Source organism: Schistocerca nitens, chromosome 2, assembly GCF_023898315.1.
Source record: "Schistocerca nitens isolate TAMUIC-IGC-003100 chromosome 2, iqSchNite1.1, whole genome shotgun sequence".
Classification (NCBI taxonomy): Eukaryota; Metazoa; Arthropoda; class Insecta; order Orthoptera; family Acrididae; genus Schistocerca; species Schistocerca nitens.
Genome location: NC_064615.1, coordinates 226,009,457 through 226,025,882, shown reverse-complemented (window position 1 = coordinate 226,025,882; position 16,426 = coordinate 226,009,457). Strand labels below are relative to the sequence as shown.

Sequence of the window (16,426 nt, the reverse complement as noted above, 5' to 3'; positions counted from 1 at the left end):
TGGCTCTGAGCACTACGGGACTTAACTTCTGAGGTCATCAGTCTCCTAGAACCTAGAACTACTTAAACCTAACTTATCTAAGGACATCACACACATCCATGCCCGAGGCAGGATTCGAACCTGCAGCAGTAGCGGTCGCGCGGTTCCAGACTGTAGTGCCTAGAACCGCTCGGCCACTCCGGCTGGCCTCGAACTCTAAAACCAACTTAAATCGGGACTCATCTGACAGGCCACGGTATTCCAGTCACCTATGGTCCGACCGATAGGGTCACGAGCCAGGAGAGGTGCTGCAGGTGGCGCCTTGCAAGCAAAGGCACTCGCGTCGGCCGTCTGCTGCTGTAGCCCATTAACACCAAATTTCGCGGCACTATTCTAACAGCTACTTTAATCGTACTTCCCACGCCGGCCGCTGGTGGCCGAGCGGTTCTGGCGCTACAGTCTGGAACCGCGCGACCGCTACGGTCGCAGGTTCGAATCCTGCCTCGGGCATGGATGTGTGTGTTGTCCTTAGGTTAGTTAGGTTTAAGTAGTTCTAAGTTCTAGGGGACTTATGACCTCAGCTGTTGAGTCCCATAGTGCTCAGAGCCATTTTCGTACTTCCCACACTGATTTCTGCAGTTACTTCACGCAGTGTTGCTTGTCTCTTAGCACTCACAACTCTATGCAAACGCCACTGTTGTTGGTCGTTAAGTGAAGGGCGTCGGCCACTGCTTTGTTTGTGGTGAGAAGCCGCGCGGGATTAGCCGAGCGGTCTTAGGCGCTGCAGTCATGGACTGTGCGGCTGGTCCCGGCGGAGGTTCGAGTCCTCCCTCGGGCACGGGTGTGTGTGTGTGTTTGTCCTTAGGATAATTTATGTTAAGTAATGTGTAAGCTTAGGGACTGATGACCTTAGCAGTTAAGTCCCGTAAGATGTCACACACATTTGAACTTTTGAACATTTTGTGGTGAGAGGTAATGTTTGAAATCTGGTATTCTCGGGAAACTCTTGACACTGTGGATCTCAGAATACTGAATTCCCTATCGATTTCAAAATGGAATGTCCTATGCATCTAGCTGCAACTACCAGTCCGCGTTTAAAGTCTTTCAAGTCAATTCGTGCGGCCATACGTCGGAAGCAATTTCACACGAATCACGTGAGTACAAATACATCTCCTCCACATGTACTGCCTTTTTATACCTTATGCAGCGATACTACCGCCATCTGTATACGTGCGTGTAGCAACCGCGTAACTTTTTCACCTCAGTGTATTTCGTCGACCAATATCAGAGAAGCGACAGCAATATGTCCAGAAGACATTGCAAGGGACTGAAAGGACCAGGATCGAAACATCAATAGTTAAATGGATAGGAGCTTTGTTTAAACTTTCATCTTGTTTCCACTGCTCATTAGACTTGGTTGTGATACCATGTTTAGCGACCCGTCCCGCCATAGGTTCGAGTCCTACCTCTGGCATTGGTGTGTGTGTGTTGTTCTTAGCATAAGTTAATTTAAGTAGTGTGTAGGTCTAGGAACCGATGACTTAAGCAGTTTGGTCCCTTAGGAACACGGACACATTTGAACATGTTTGATATCGTGTTTTTAAATGTCCATCGCAAGTTTATGAATGTTGGTTAACAAAAGCAGTGGAGCCATGGCAATGGAGGTAACTAAATACAACACAAGCAATTCTATAACTGCTTAATGGGAGTACCTATTTAAAAAAAAATTATGAACACAGCATACCAAAAATATTTTCTCTAGTATTAACTCCTTTTCTTTCTCTGCAAGACGAGCACAACATATGCGAAAGCTATAAAGAGCACATGTAATATCTACGCCTGCTTTTGCTAAGTGTTTTTGTATTACCATTGGTGGGGTTTGTACCTCGAAATATATTGGTTCATTAAATAAGTGAACAATATCTTGTGGCTCGCAGCGGTGGTTAAAAAAGGAAGAAGAGTTACCCCACCGTCTGCATAGTCACAAGAAAAGAGGCGAAATGCGTGCATGGAATTTGTTTGCCTAACCTTATTCGCATCTGAGTCAACCTGAGAGTCTAACAGTTCTTCAAGCGTTTTAAATACGCTACAGAAAGTCATGTCACAAAGAAGACCGCAGATGTGAGGGCACAGAGGGAGGTAAAAAGCGCAGTGAGGGACGAGACAGTCAAAAGAAGTGGGTCCCCCTATTGAAACTGGTCGGTGTGTTTTGACGCGCGGTCACCCGCAGGCGGCGATGTTGGAGCTCCGTGCTAACCGCGGCTTAAACGGGCTAAGTGGAGCAAGTTGAAGGGGTGCGGTAAAGGGGGGGGGGAAGAGAGGGGGAGTGGCGTCGGCCCTACAAGATGTTACGGCGCCAAGTTTTATTAGCGGTTAGCAGCTCCTCCCTCTCCCCGCGCCGTGACAGACGCTAAACATCGCCCCCTGCGCCCGCGACGCGCCCTGTAACCACGGCCGCTCCACCCATTGTTGTCGTCGGCGTCATTTTAATTTCCGCCAACCACCTAATTGAATGCAAAACACACAAAACAAAGCGGAAGAGGGACGGCCGCCTCGGGGAGGGAAAAAAAAAGAAGCGGAAGGGATTTCCTTTTTAGCGCGGTAGGCGTGTCAGCTCTGTGGCGAGCTGTCGCGGGTAGGGAGGGAGCCCCTGCGGCGAGGGAAGTCGTGTGGGCGTGGCCACGACGCAGCCAATAGGCGGCTCTCTTCTCGAGTGCGGCGGGGATGCGCTTGGGTGCTAGGTAGGGGGAACGGAGAGGGGAAAGCGGCTTCCCCTGCGGCGGCCCGGGCTGTCTGCAGCAGTACCTGCTGTTCGCGCCCGAACTCTGAGCGCCGAGCACCGTTCACGACGAGAGACAGCTGGTGCGCGTGCACTGTTGCCAACTGTCCGGCACGCGCGCGGGGTCACCGGCCACTGTGTGTGAGTGCAGTGCTGCAACCAGTCAGCTGAGTGTTGTGGGTGTTGCCCGGAAAGTAGTTGCTGCCATCGGCGAAGCAGGAGGGGACGAACGGTGGGAGAGTCGAAAAGGACTGCGTCAAATTGGGCAAACTCAAATGGGGCAGTGTCGAATGGGGCTGAGTCAAACTGCGTCTCGTCAAATGGGGCAAGGTCAAATGGCTCAGGGTCAAATTGGACTGCGTCAAATGGGACTTTATCGAATGAGACAATCGCAGTTTTAGGAGTGGCGTTGCAGGAGTGAGCGGCATATACAGACTTTCTTCGTGACTGTGACGTAATAATCGGTGTGTTGGAATTAGTCGAGAGGAGATTAAAGGTGCGTTGGAGGAACTGTCGCTGCGCAAATGTTCCGGAGAAGCTGAGCGCTGCTGCCGAGCCGATATGCGCTGCGGCAGACGGCCGTAGGCACCGCGGGCGGCGGCGCCGGCGGCGGCATGGTGCTCGAGTCGGCGGCGGGCGCGCTACCGCCCCCGCTGCAACTGTACGCGGCCGCGGCGGCCGCCGCAGCGTCCGCCTCGTCGTCGGGGGCGACGGGCGCCGGGGGCGGAGGCGGCGGCGGCTGGGCGGCGGGCCCGGGGGCGGCGTTCCACGCACCGCTCGGACACCCGGCGGCGCACCTGGCGCTGCCCGTTCCCGTTCCCGGGCTCGGGTTCGGCTTCCTGCCCCCGGGGCCGGCGCACCGCTTTGCCGCCTCCCTGGTGGTGTCACCGCCGGGTGCGCGCGATCCCGTGGACCCCCGGGGTCTGCGTCACCACCATCCGCACCACCACCATCACCACCACCACCATCACCAACGGCACAGCGAGGACAGCGGCTCGGACGGTGGCTCGCCCAAGAAAGGTAAGTCTCGTTTTGTATTTATTATTTTTTTCGTGTCTGTGTGATTTTTCGTTGATGAAAGCCGAAGGTGCTTTAGTTGTGCGTCGTTAGAACACCGTCATTCAGCATAATCGATGTTTTAAGAAAGCCTCAAACTGTGTTACTAATGACACTAAAACACTACTTAGTTACCTTTCTTGTTCACAAATAGCACAACAGGTCTAAGGCATTTATTCTGTTTTCAGGTGCAACTGTTTGGATGGGTGTTGTTTGTGATGCCTGTGTGTATGTTTCCCTGCCTCTCTGGCCCTGCAGGTGTCTATTTATCGTTTGACCGCTATCATAAAATATAAACGTTCTGACTTTTAACATCCTAATCAGAAGATTCATGTTTTTCGATTGCAGAAAGCACGCACAAACGTCACATAAAATACCAATGTAAGTGGTTGAACTTCAAAATGAGAATTAACTTCTGAAACGTATTGTGCTTGTACTTGATGCACTGTTAAATCAGTATACAGTCATTTTATTGTTAGTATTTAATTCACGTGATCTATTTCGAAATAATACAATTTTATCTTCAGTTGTGCTTGTAGATGTCAAACTCAGGGTCATCTGAAGACGAAATTATGATCTCGAAATCAATTATGTGAATTAAATAACATCAACTAGACAGCAGATTTGTTTATCCAATAGCAGAATATTAAGAGTAAGTACCTACGTGGCCTTACATTTCACACATAAATACTGAAAATTACAAATAGTAGACTGTGACCAATCGTAGCAGTCACACTGTGTATTTATAGATTTTATTTCCAAAGGATCTGATCGTGCAAGACATATTTTCTGTTTATTTTGATCTCTTGTAGGAGCTGTATTGAGGTGTATTAAAGAAACAGCCTAATGCTAATTTTTTCAAAAGACAACATCATACTTGTGACTTAAAATTATTATGGTTTACCGTTATGAATACTGCGTAATAAATCGCTTTGTTAATTGAATAGAAACACAGATATTTGCGACCAATCGATTGTGAAATATTTGTCTACTTCTATTTACTATTTTTCGAGCCATTTTAGGTGGGAAGGCCCTTATATCACTGGGATGCAGTACCCAGCACTCAGAATAATAGAACAAAAACAAATCTCTAATTTCTGCATGCCCCATCTGAAGACGAGGCTAAGATAGCCCGAAAACTATTTTATGGAAGTGAATGAACAATAATTAATAAGTGGCTGGTTTTAGTTATCAGTATTTTTATTCAGTTAAAATTATTTATAAAATCCAAGGGTCTAACATGGGACTTTAGCCGTTTTCAAGTGGATCATAGCGAAAGTTTGGTGTTGTAACTTATGTAAAAATTTAAAAATAACAAACATGAGTGCATTTTATCATCACATGGTCCATCTCCATTGGCTGTGTTCCATTGGCTGATTATATAACCGTTTGGCGTCATTTGTGTAAATAATATGAAAGTACTGGTCATGTTTATTGTTTTTGCGACTACAAAAAACGTACTTCAACATTAAAGCTCTTCTCGGTTGAGGATCTAGACAATATCATATTGGAAGTGGTGTGCCTTAGACATTTTCTAACCTGTGAACTAATTTACCCAGTTGATAACAGTAAAGATGTGCACACCAATATTTACTTCAGTCAAAGAAGTAACTTTATTTTTTTCACGTGTAGCAAGCACTGGAAATGTAATGGTGAGCAGAACACTCACTGAGTATGTAATGTCCACGTTTCATTGGAAGTTTAACATTAATTGATGTATTCTGTTTGTAGGCGAACACACAAGTAACTGTTTTCAGATTGTAACGTCACTGCAGTCATTGATTATTACAACAGTTTCGATCAAAGATTGTGAAACCGAAGTATAATAACATTGTAAAAGAATTTAAAACACGTAAATCAGAATTTTTCACACATATTGAGATTTTATGAGGCTATTATTTCTTGGCAAAGTGCCACATTAATATAATTTATACGGATATTAAGTGAGAGTGTATCAAAAGAACACACTTAATGATGTCACGTTAAGCCTAAAACTAAGTTTTGTGGAGGTACTGTACTAAATTGTGATTAAGGTGTGTAGTTTGTTGTTATTTATACCTCGATCCTATCTAGCCATGGTAAAACTGACGCAGATGAAGGTTTTCTGAAGTTAAGAAATCATTCTTTCTCGTTGCAAAACATTCCGTCCAGTTCTGCAGTAGCTACATTTTTCTTGACGCAGTGAGAACAATATCTTCTTTACTGATCACCTGAGACAGATGTTTTTCGTTGCTGACAAGTATTTTCATCAGCCGGCCAGATTACGTAACAACTTTCCGCTTTCGAAACGATCTTAGCCGTGTACATAAAGTTCATGAAGTTAGAGGACTTGCTGTAAGTTGCTAGATAAATATTTTACTAGTACACTAACGGAATGAAAATATTCCTTTGTTTTGAAAATTAGCTTTTTGTTAGAGAAATAATAACGTTTCTTGCAGTAATGATTATGTCTTTCGGATGAGCTGAATGGTGTTATATTTTGTACCAGACATTTCCATCAGCCTACACTCAGCCACACTGATCATACTACTCCACAAATGTGATTGTAATAATAATGAAGTCACTTCTTTCGCATTTTGAATACTGTTGACAGACGTGTGTCTTGAGTCTGTGGCCAGTGGTCAGCTTAGCATGTCTTTTAATATACATCGAAATTTCCCCTTACGACAGAACTGTCATTATACAGCAGTTTAATGTGCATGATATCGTAATTTATCTGTTACTTCGTATTGTGTCAATAACTGGTAAAAAACGTTAAAGGGGGCATTCAGTTTTCTTTGTAAAACTGCAGTACCTTTTCGTTGTCAATGTTGCTGAATTTCAGTACTCAAAGCAGGGAAATAATTTTGTTATTCAACCCGTGTTGTAGCGGGTGAGAAATAATTGCTTTCGCGTAAGATGAATATCTTTGAAAACTCTTATTCTGGTAAATTGTGTTGCAACGAAAGTTTAATTTAGAGCGTATAAAATTCTTCCGTAATTACTAATATATTACGCATACCCCCACGTACATACTCTGCAAACCACTGAAAAGTGATTAAAAGTTGCCTAATGAACCATGAACTGTAATCTTACTTCGCATAGTAATAGTAGAACAAATTATTCGCTTTTTTCGTTCTTCGTTTTTTCTCTATACTGGATCCTAATTACGCTCTGTGACACCTTAATGATGGTTGAATATCTCTTTCTTCCATGGTGATTCTTTACATGTTTTGGATCTTTGCCTGTTGAGTATATTTATGGACAAAAGATGTCAAAACTGTGCAATCAAAATCTTGTTTACGTTTTGATTCTGAGTGTGCGAAATATCCTGCTCATATCGCTGAGCATGTAATGCATATTGTAACTGCTGCTCGGACGTTGTTTTCGGAGAATAGTCGCCGAACGATTTTTTACTGGGAAAGAAGGAATATATTATACAGCCTTAGTTGAAATAATTGCAAGCAAAATTTTTTATTCTTATACTTGCCATAAAACCTACACTTGTCAAAAGGCAAAGAACTATAACACCTCGATCCTCAAAGAGTTAATCTATAATTTTCACAACTTAACATAATATTTTTATAAAGGCATTAACTGTTTTCACTGTCATATAGAAACAGCAGGTTAATATTACACTGACATTTGACTCGTTGGACACTATTTACTCCACTCTGAAGAATTCTGGTTCGTTAAGCTGATTTTATTTTGTTTCTCAACGTCACTATAGCTGTTTACTATGCATATGACTGTTGTTATTAGTTCACTCTTGTTTCACCCTATGTATGGTTTTTTCTGGTATTCACGGTTAGAGTTGGTGAAATGGATAAAATGAAAAACAAGTAGTAGGCTCTAGCAGGCAGAAAACCTGACGGAACATGACAATTTGCAGTGACATGAGGAGTTGCTTTGGTGGCCTCTCTGAATTACATTATTCGCTGCGGTGCTCTGTTCAATATCTTTGACTATAGCCTCTAAGTTATGTTATGTGGTTGTTGTCCAAGGAATTTGTATCAGTGTAAATTAATTTGCACCAAAAAATTTTAATGCGATGTGTATTCTTCGAACAACACAGTATTGTCAGGAAAGTTATTGGGGATAACTTTAATTGAAATTGTTGTTTGAGGAGACAAGACGCATATGTGCATAATAAAAGCTAAATTTCTTACTGCAGTACGTTATGCGGCCTTTCACGTACTTACACAATAAGAAAATGGAACATCTCTGCCTCGTAAAACAATCTATTTGACCAGACCAGTTGCCTGTACCCTCTTAGTTCAAGTTGTTGAAGATAAGCCTGTTACGCTTTATTTCTCCTATTTAAATTTTCTGAGGATTCGCAAAGAAGTCTTTTTCAAATAAGCAAATACGACGCTTTTGTCGAGTCTTTTCTTACGCTCGCAAAGTGACTTATTACGGATTTAAGATTAGATAAAGTGGAAAAGAATTTTTAAATTTGTATGTTCACTTTACATGATTGTAAAGCCACGGCATGTAATAACAGTATACGTGGAAAATTGAAGTGTTTTTGGTTTCTTGTTCTTGACATGAACTCTCGTTTCTGCATTGTCATGTTCTTGACCGGACTACATTTCTTTTACTATTAGATCTTGTGATAAGCTGAGTAAACGAAGAGCTTGCACAAGAAAAAATAGTTTTCATCTCTGTGCTAAGTGACATACTTCTGTTTCAACGGAGAAGGTTCTTTATATATTGCTAGTTGACTGGAAGTTCTGTCATATTTAGAAAAGTGTTCTATAGTTTTCCGTGTTATCGTGAAAAGTTACAGTTTTAAGTGTTAAACACAGTTTCATTACTGGTTATCGAAATTATTTCAATCAGACTGACATATTTGCCCCAAGGCATTTCATAGTAATGTAAGTAACTTGTAATTCAAGTATTGTATTAAGCTGCTTCAGTTTTTTGGTTGCCCCTTCGGTATGTATATCTCTTTAAAAAAAAGACTGTTTATACGCATCTTACTCCACATTATTTCTTTGAACTGTTGTTTGAACTGATTGATTTACAGTGACAGGACATCAGTTTACTGGAAAATGTTCTGTGTATAAAATGCGATAGTAAGGAAGTACTTCCAAGTATCGACAAAATACGAACAATTTGTTCGTCCTAATCTCAAACGAGAGTTTTCTCTAATTACGTTGTTTATTACAGTCAGTCTGCTAACTGTACCTTTAAACTTAATAAATTGCAGTATTTTTCTAAGGGCTCATGTCTCACTAACAGGTAAGTAACAAGTTTATGAACTACTAATATTACTTTATATTCTCTTCTCAAAAACCGGTTTGACTATGCTGAACGATTAAGTCAGTACTAAGGTACAAGCTATTACTTTTTTCATATTGTATTTAATTTGCAAATCAGATTTTTGTTGTTGACAATGTACACGCGTTAGTGAAAACAAGAAACGACTAGAAATTGTTGAGCATGTCGTTCTCTGACTTAAGGAAGGTGTATTTGACTTCTTTCTTAAAACTTCCAGAACAACTGAAAATTGCCAATAACAGTGACACATTTTCAAGTCCAAGCGGAAGGACTGGCAAATTTTTTGTGCTCTTTCTTCTTTCGCAGATAGTTTAAACCAGATCGTTGTTATTGTGAGTTATCGAAATATTATTGCTGAATGACGACTCACGATTTTTACCTGATACATCCATACTGGTTGGAGGTTTCAGTGACTTACCAAAATAATTTCAGGCGATTTCCCGGTAATCGTCACTATAGGCTGATCCGTCACTATGGGCCATTATCGCCACCTTACCCAGTCCTTACTACCTGTAATTTTAAATTATAATTTTTCGGTGGTCTTATGAAATAAAAATAAAATAAAGCCATTGACCGAAATTTGTTGCTGCTACAATCAGTGCTTTCACATATTTACTCGTGTAAGGCTTTTTTTATACTATGATAAAATTATGTCAAATATTATTATACAGTAGAATGCTTTTTGAGAAAGTCTTTGACAGTGGACTGGGTACATTCATGATATCATTTATAAAACTTAGTGCGTTGTCTTACACTTAACAGATTCATCAGAGATCCAGACGAGTAATACAGACCTAACTAGCTGATTGAAATCTGTGAGTGCCATAAAATTTTACTAAATTAAAACAATTTAAACCTGTAAGAAAAAATCATTTACTATTTATAACAATAGTTTTGACATAATTTCAACAGAATATCCATCACCACCCCTCGAAAAAAGATTGTATGTTGACATAATGAGTAATATACACGTCAGTGTTCCATCTTTCATAGACTTCATTAGAATAGTGCGGAATCTATAAATGGAAGACGATCAAGACCCTTATGTTCCGTATCACCGTAACTGTCCTCCCTCATCATCCAGAGAGTAACTTCCGGTCAACCAGATGTTAAACGATGTGAAATAGACATTAAATTACAATGTTTCACCTGTAATTTAGGAAATACCAGTATTACGCATATACAACAATGTTTTCATACTTCGTTTCACCTGTATACTTGGTGGAGACTACGCACGTGCTTGTGTATTCACAGCCGTGTTTCCTCGTTATTTAAGGTCGTCTAGCGTGCTTCAGACATAAGATTACTGTAGTGTCCGAGACATTACAGCGAAAAAATTCCGGGTCTTGTAACACGAAATATTGAGACAAACGAAGAAGACGGGCGCCATTTAGCATCTTTCGTATCCAGCTGTGAGACTACAAAAGTGTGAAGTGTTATACTGTTATACTTATTGTATTTCAACTACTTTTTCTTCTTCGCACTGTTTTACACTTGAAGCGTTAGGTAGGCGTATTTCCCTCCTGCGATACCGATCTTTTCATCCAGCTTCATTTACCTCTTGTTCCATTACGTTATGTCTGTCTCACTCATCAAAGTTTTGAAAGACAGTTGAGGATTCAGACGAAGAAATTTTTAAAAATGAACTGATTTATATCTGTAGGACACATACACCACACGGGAAGACCCATGCGAACTATACGTTGATTAGAGTACGTATAATAAAGACATAGCTAGGGACTTGAATAAAAAGTCCGCAAGTTTATAAAAGACTATGACTTCGCGATTGGAAGCAAGTCGTTTTGGGAATCTCTGATAATGTTCAAGATCTGTACCTCACCACAGGAAGACAGAACGGATTGTAAAGATTGCGTTTGTTTTGTGCCCACTTCATAGATATTGTAATCCATTTTGTCATCTCATACAAGGTTTCTTAGATGCCCTGAATATTTCGTAGGTCCTTTGAGATACTGAAAATGGTTTTTGACGAATAACACTAGGCAAAGTGATGCGTATCTTGTTTTATGAACATGACAGGCAGCATTTTTATCCGGAGAAGTACTGGACACGTCCAACTTATCTTTTTAACTGCTTACGATATCTCACGGAAGGGTAGGTAACATACTGAAAGTCAGTGTTCCTTGCGAAAAATTTCGGAAAAGTAGCCCCCAAATACTAAATACTTGCAACAGACTTTCGCTTTTTCATTTTATTTTTCTCCCCACTATGTTGTATTTAAACGACAAAGAATTCAAAACGATCCTTTCTCTGTATAATTCTCTTCTGTGTTTATCGCGTTTCCCAGGTGTGTTTGCAAACCGTATCTTTGGGTACGTAAACGCGAATTGCATCCAATATTATTAAAAAAAGTTAGCGTAGTATAATATAAAAAAATAGATTTCCCATTGACTCAGTGGGCGAAACGTTTATGAAAATTTACTTTACCGCGATGCAGATCATGAGTACGTAGATATATTCCTCATTAAATTTTTGTGAAGGAGATCTTCAGACCCATAAGACCTCAGAATATACGGTGAATGTATCGGGAAAGTTGTTAAGGCTTCAAAGCTTCAAAAACGTTTTGGTACTTGCATAATAACGGCACGCTTCTTAATCTCTCTCTCTCTCTCTCTCTCAGACAAACACACACACACATACACACACACAGGCACGAAGAAATCCATGTCCGTTTGTGATATGTTGCACAAAAAAAGAAGGGATCTTATTCAGTGCGAACTAAATTATCCAGCGTTCCAATATTTTTATTTGCATTTGCCTCATTTCTCAGTGGATTGCCTGTGTACTCTCTATTCGTCACGTATTTTCTGTCTCGCTGTACACACATTCAGTTAGTCGTCGAATAACGATATTTGTTGTTTTACCGCAGAATAACGCGAGACAACAGAGCGATGATATACGAGTGTCCCAACAATTTATTCGTCATCCGCCGCACACTCTGTTGTTCGCCGGACGTCTGCTTTCTGCGCTGGCCGATAACGGAGACATTGATTAAGAAGCGTCGTGCGAGAAAGCGTCAACATCGAACCCGGCGCGCGCGTTGAGTTTATTTGTTCGGCAGAATTAGCCGCCGCCCGACGCGAGGGGAAGAAATATTTGCTCAAAAAGACGACAACCGCCGGGCTCGCGACGTGGAGGGACGCGGGGTAGGCTGCCCCTCGGCTCTGCGCATTGACAAGTCGCCGCATATTTCACGGCCGCGCCGTTCTTACAGGTGCGATAAATCAGTATTGTCGTGCAGCGCGGATGCGCCGAGGCGTTCTCCGAGGAGCGCGAGGGCGGCTACACGTAAAAGATTACTCATATCTTCGCCCCGTAATAGCGACCATAAATATTGCTTTCTTCGCGGTAAAAATGGCCGTTGTAGTCGGCCGCGTCTAAAGCGCACTAAAATTAATAAGATGTCACTCATTGTTAGGGGGCAAGCCAATCGCCGTGCCGCCGGCAGCGCCCGAGACGCTGCGTTATCTCGTGAAATATGGCAGGGGGAGGCAGGGTGGGGGAGGGGAGAGAGGAGGCGGTGGGGCGGGGAGCAGGGAGGAGGGGGAGGGGCGGGAAGGTGTCGCGGGAGATTACGACGCTGCAGCGCCGAGACGCTCACGCTCGGCGCGTGTGTTACGAGCAGAGCGTTCTCCAAAACACACGCTCACGTCAAGTCCCTGTCGCATTTGCCCAGTTGTCACCATTGTAGTCGTTGAGTTGGTAGTTGATGGTTGCAGTCACAACATCGCTGTTACAGCTTTTTAGCGGAGCCAGTTCATAGATGTTGGCCCCTAGTGGGTTCGTGTATACCATCGGAGTTCACCCCCTCAGCGTCAGTTAAGACCTGGAGATGGTGTGCTGAGTCACCGAAATTGGTTGCAGTACAGTAGTATATATATATATATATATATATATATATATATATATATATATATATATATAAGCATCAGAACGACGGCTACAGGTGTTCGTTACGTACTCGATGACGGTTTCCGTGATCGAGCTATCGTCCTTTCTGCAGTTCTCATTACACTTCTCCATATTCTTCTTTCATCACGTTGTAGGCTTTCTGCACTCGTGGAACGAACTGCTTGAAGAGCACAGAATATGGACTGACAGGTCGTCAAAGAAGACAGAAGTTAGTGGAGGTTGCGGAAATGTGACCAGCAGTAAATGAAATACCAAAATTGGGGACCACAAAGAAGAAGAAGTGGAGAAATTCTGCTCTCTTTGAAGCAAAATAACATCCACACGGTTATTCTGTAGTTTACACTTAGATGTCTGTCAGAAGGTACATAAACCACTCTCACACTGTTCGCTTACCGTTACACTTTCGAGAAATCTGCATTCCTATGTGGCTAAACCAGTGCAAGGTGCACATTCCCTGTCGCAGGTTGACTACTTATCATCTTACAGGGACAACAAAATTTTTAATTCGTCTTCTAGAAAGTAAATGGCAAAACAGCGGCAAAATGGAACGTTTATCAAAACCCCTTTACTATGATTTCAACATTTATAAAAACGTCTTTTCCAGAAATAATATCAACAACTGGGTTACATGTTTTGGGAGAGGTACATTAAAATGTAGTCGAAATGCGCTAGTCAGATATGAAATTTCGTCTCCATAATAACTAAACATGCTCAACGTGGTTGTTGTCTCACCAATGTACTGCTAGTGCAATAGCGTTATATATTTTATGCGTTAGGAAGTGTTTAGTAAAGGTGTATGTCTGGAGCCTTGGTCGGGAGTGAAACGTGGGCAATAAACACTTCAGACAAGAAGAAAACGGAAGCTTTTCAGATGCAGTATTACAGAAGAAGATTAGATGGGTAGACCACTTAATATAGAGGTAGTGCTGAATGCAAATGGGGAAGGTATCGGTTGATAGGACACGTTCTAAGATGTCATAATATTGTAAGGAAGTGTGTGTGTGTGGGGAGGGGGGGCGGGGGGGGGGGTACACTGGTTGAGCGAGTCAGAGAGATTAATATAGTAAGTATGTTCAAAAGGACCCATTTTGCAGAAATTATTCGGAGAATGAAGAGGCTTGCACATCACATGATAGAGTACCATGGAGAGCTGCATCAAACCAGTCTTCGAACTAAAGTCCACAACAAAAATCTTCGGAGTACAGCATTGTTTTGGTCGCGGATCATGGACGGTGGGAAAAACGGAAAAGAGGAGAATCGTATGAGATGTGGTTCTCTAGAAGGAGCAACAAATTACGTGGACTGATAAGCTAGGAGGAGATTCTTCACAGAACACACGAGGAGACGGATATTTGGAAAATACTGACAGACGCTGGGACGGGATAATAGGACATTGTTCACACATCCAGAGGTTATTATAGGGGAAGACATAGATTGGCACGCATCCAACAAATAACTGAGTACGTAGGATGCAACTGCTGTTCTGAGATGAACAATTTGGGACAGGAGGGGACATCGTGGCTGTTAGTATCAAAGTCAGAATATCGATTATCCAAACCTCACCTTGTCTGAGACATGTACGCAGGCCAGCCGTAATATACCTTTCTTTCTTTATCTTGGAGAACGAAGCGCCTTTTACTTTTTTAGTAAAATGCACTTCGGGCTAAACTTTCGAACTCACCTTTACGGACGAACTGAATGGCGAGACAATCACTATTATCTGTTGCAGTGTTGCAAACAAGGAGGGGGTCACCTTCGGAATGTCAGCTGGGAGGACGCTTAATCATGTTCTTACTGACATTCGACATGATCACTCATTTAACTCTCAGCTCTACATGCGTGCATTCAGAAGTTTGCATCACAAGGCGGGATAAGCCGAAATTTATCTTGCAATATAGATGGAAAATGCGAAAACGACATTTTTCCGTCGATAATAAAAACATAATTTCAGTAAAGTTGGTACATAATGATAAAAAATAATTGAAAATAGAAAGAATGGTAAAGGATAGTGTCAGCTCGTGACTGGCTTCCTGGGGAAAAAATGAAAGGTCATTCGTGAGACTTTATTTATTAAACATTCCAGTTCACTTTGGTGTAGGTTCTTAAATGCCTCCCAAGGATCGGTACCTTATGCCATATGCTCTATATCCATCCAAGAACCTAGTCAGCCTGTGACTATGAGGATTTATTCAGTCACCAGCCGAGTCACAGAGGCAATATACTATACAATCAATTCCCTATCACCAAACGTGGCTTTAAATGTCGACCGGTAAGGAATGTGGGTTCACATTAGATGTACACAGTACAAAAAGGAAACCTACGAAAATTGATTCGATGTTTGCACAGAACAGTCTAAACGACAGATGCAAATACGTAATGGATGCAGGAATTTTACATACAGGTACATACATAAAGACAACATACAGACAACATGGCTGGAAACGCTGAAAATTAAGAGCTCCTGGACAGATTCTAGATTATCAAATCCTTTCGTTGCTTACTGATAGACCTATTGAATTCAACTAAAATACCACGATACAGACCTATTCAATTTTCCGTTGCAGAGTTAGCTATTTTCTTTGTTAACAGCGAAGCACAGCTTCTTGTACTTCTGCAGTGTGGAAGTGTGTGGTATACACATTAGATTTACAACTACCGATATTTCGTAATTAGTATATCTTATTTCACAATTGGGGATATGGTTCATCCCAGACCATTGACGAAGTTTTAAATGAGTAAAGCGAACACCATATGTTAAATTAATATGTATTTTTGGCACTTGTAAAGACATCCATAAAGCAGTTGGACAAGAACTAACTACACATTGGCCACACAGATGAAAGATGAAGTTTATTCTGTTGGTTGACTCTTCTACATGCGCTTTTCTTCGTGGGGGGGGGGGGGGGGGGGGCACGAAATGCTCCCCTGTGCCCCATCTCTTCATCTCAGAGTTGTACTTATTCGCAACATCCTCAGTTCTTAGATATATTCTAATCCCTGTCTTCACCTACAGTTTATAGCCTCTAGAGTTCACTCAAGTACCATGGGCGTTATTCCTCGATATCTTAACACACGTCTTGTCATTCTGTTTCTTCTCCATGTCAATGTTTTGCACATATTCATCTAATTGCCAGTTACAAGGAGAATCTTCTCCTCGTTCATTATCAGTCCACCTGATTTTCATCAGCCTCCTATAGCACCACATCTCAAATGCTTCGATTCTCTCCTTTATTTTTTACGGTTTCTGCACAGTCCATAATCCACACTCATCCAATGCTGAGCTCCAAACGTACAGTCTCAGAAATTTCTTCGTTAAATTAAGGCCAATCTTTGATACTAGTAAACTTATTTTGGCCAGGTATGCCGTCTTTCAATGTGCTAGCCTGCTTCTGAAGCCCCCTTGCTTCGTCTGTCCTGGGT

General features: G+C 41.9%; 1 protein-coding gene across 1 annotated transcript in view; it reads left to right on the top strand.

Annotated features, from left to right (window-relative positions):
• Nucleotides 1-3,614: 3,614 nt before the first annotated feature.
• LOC126234334 (homeobox protein unc-4 homolog) overlaps nucleotides 3,615-16,426 on the top strand; it is a 527,079-nt gene continuing 514,267 nt past the window's right edge. The window contains exon 1 of the mRNA XM_049943019.1: nucleotides 3,615-3,778. The gene's annotated coding sequence lies outside the window, so the exon portion shown is untranslated. The remainder of the gene's footprint in view (nucleotides 3,779-16,426) is intronic.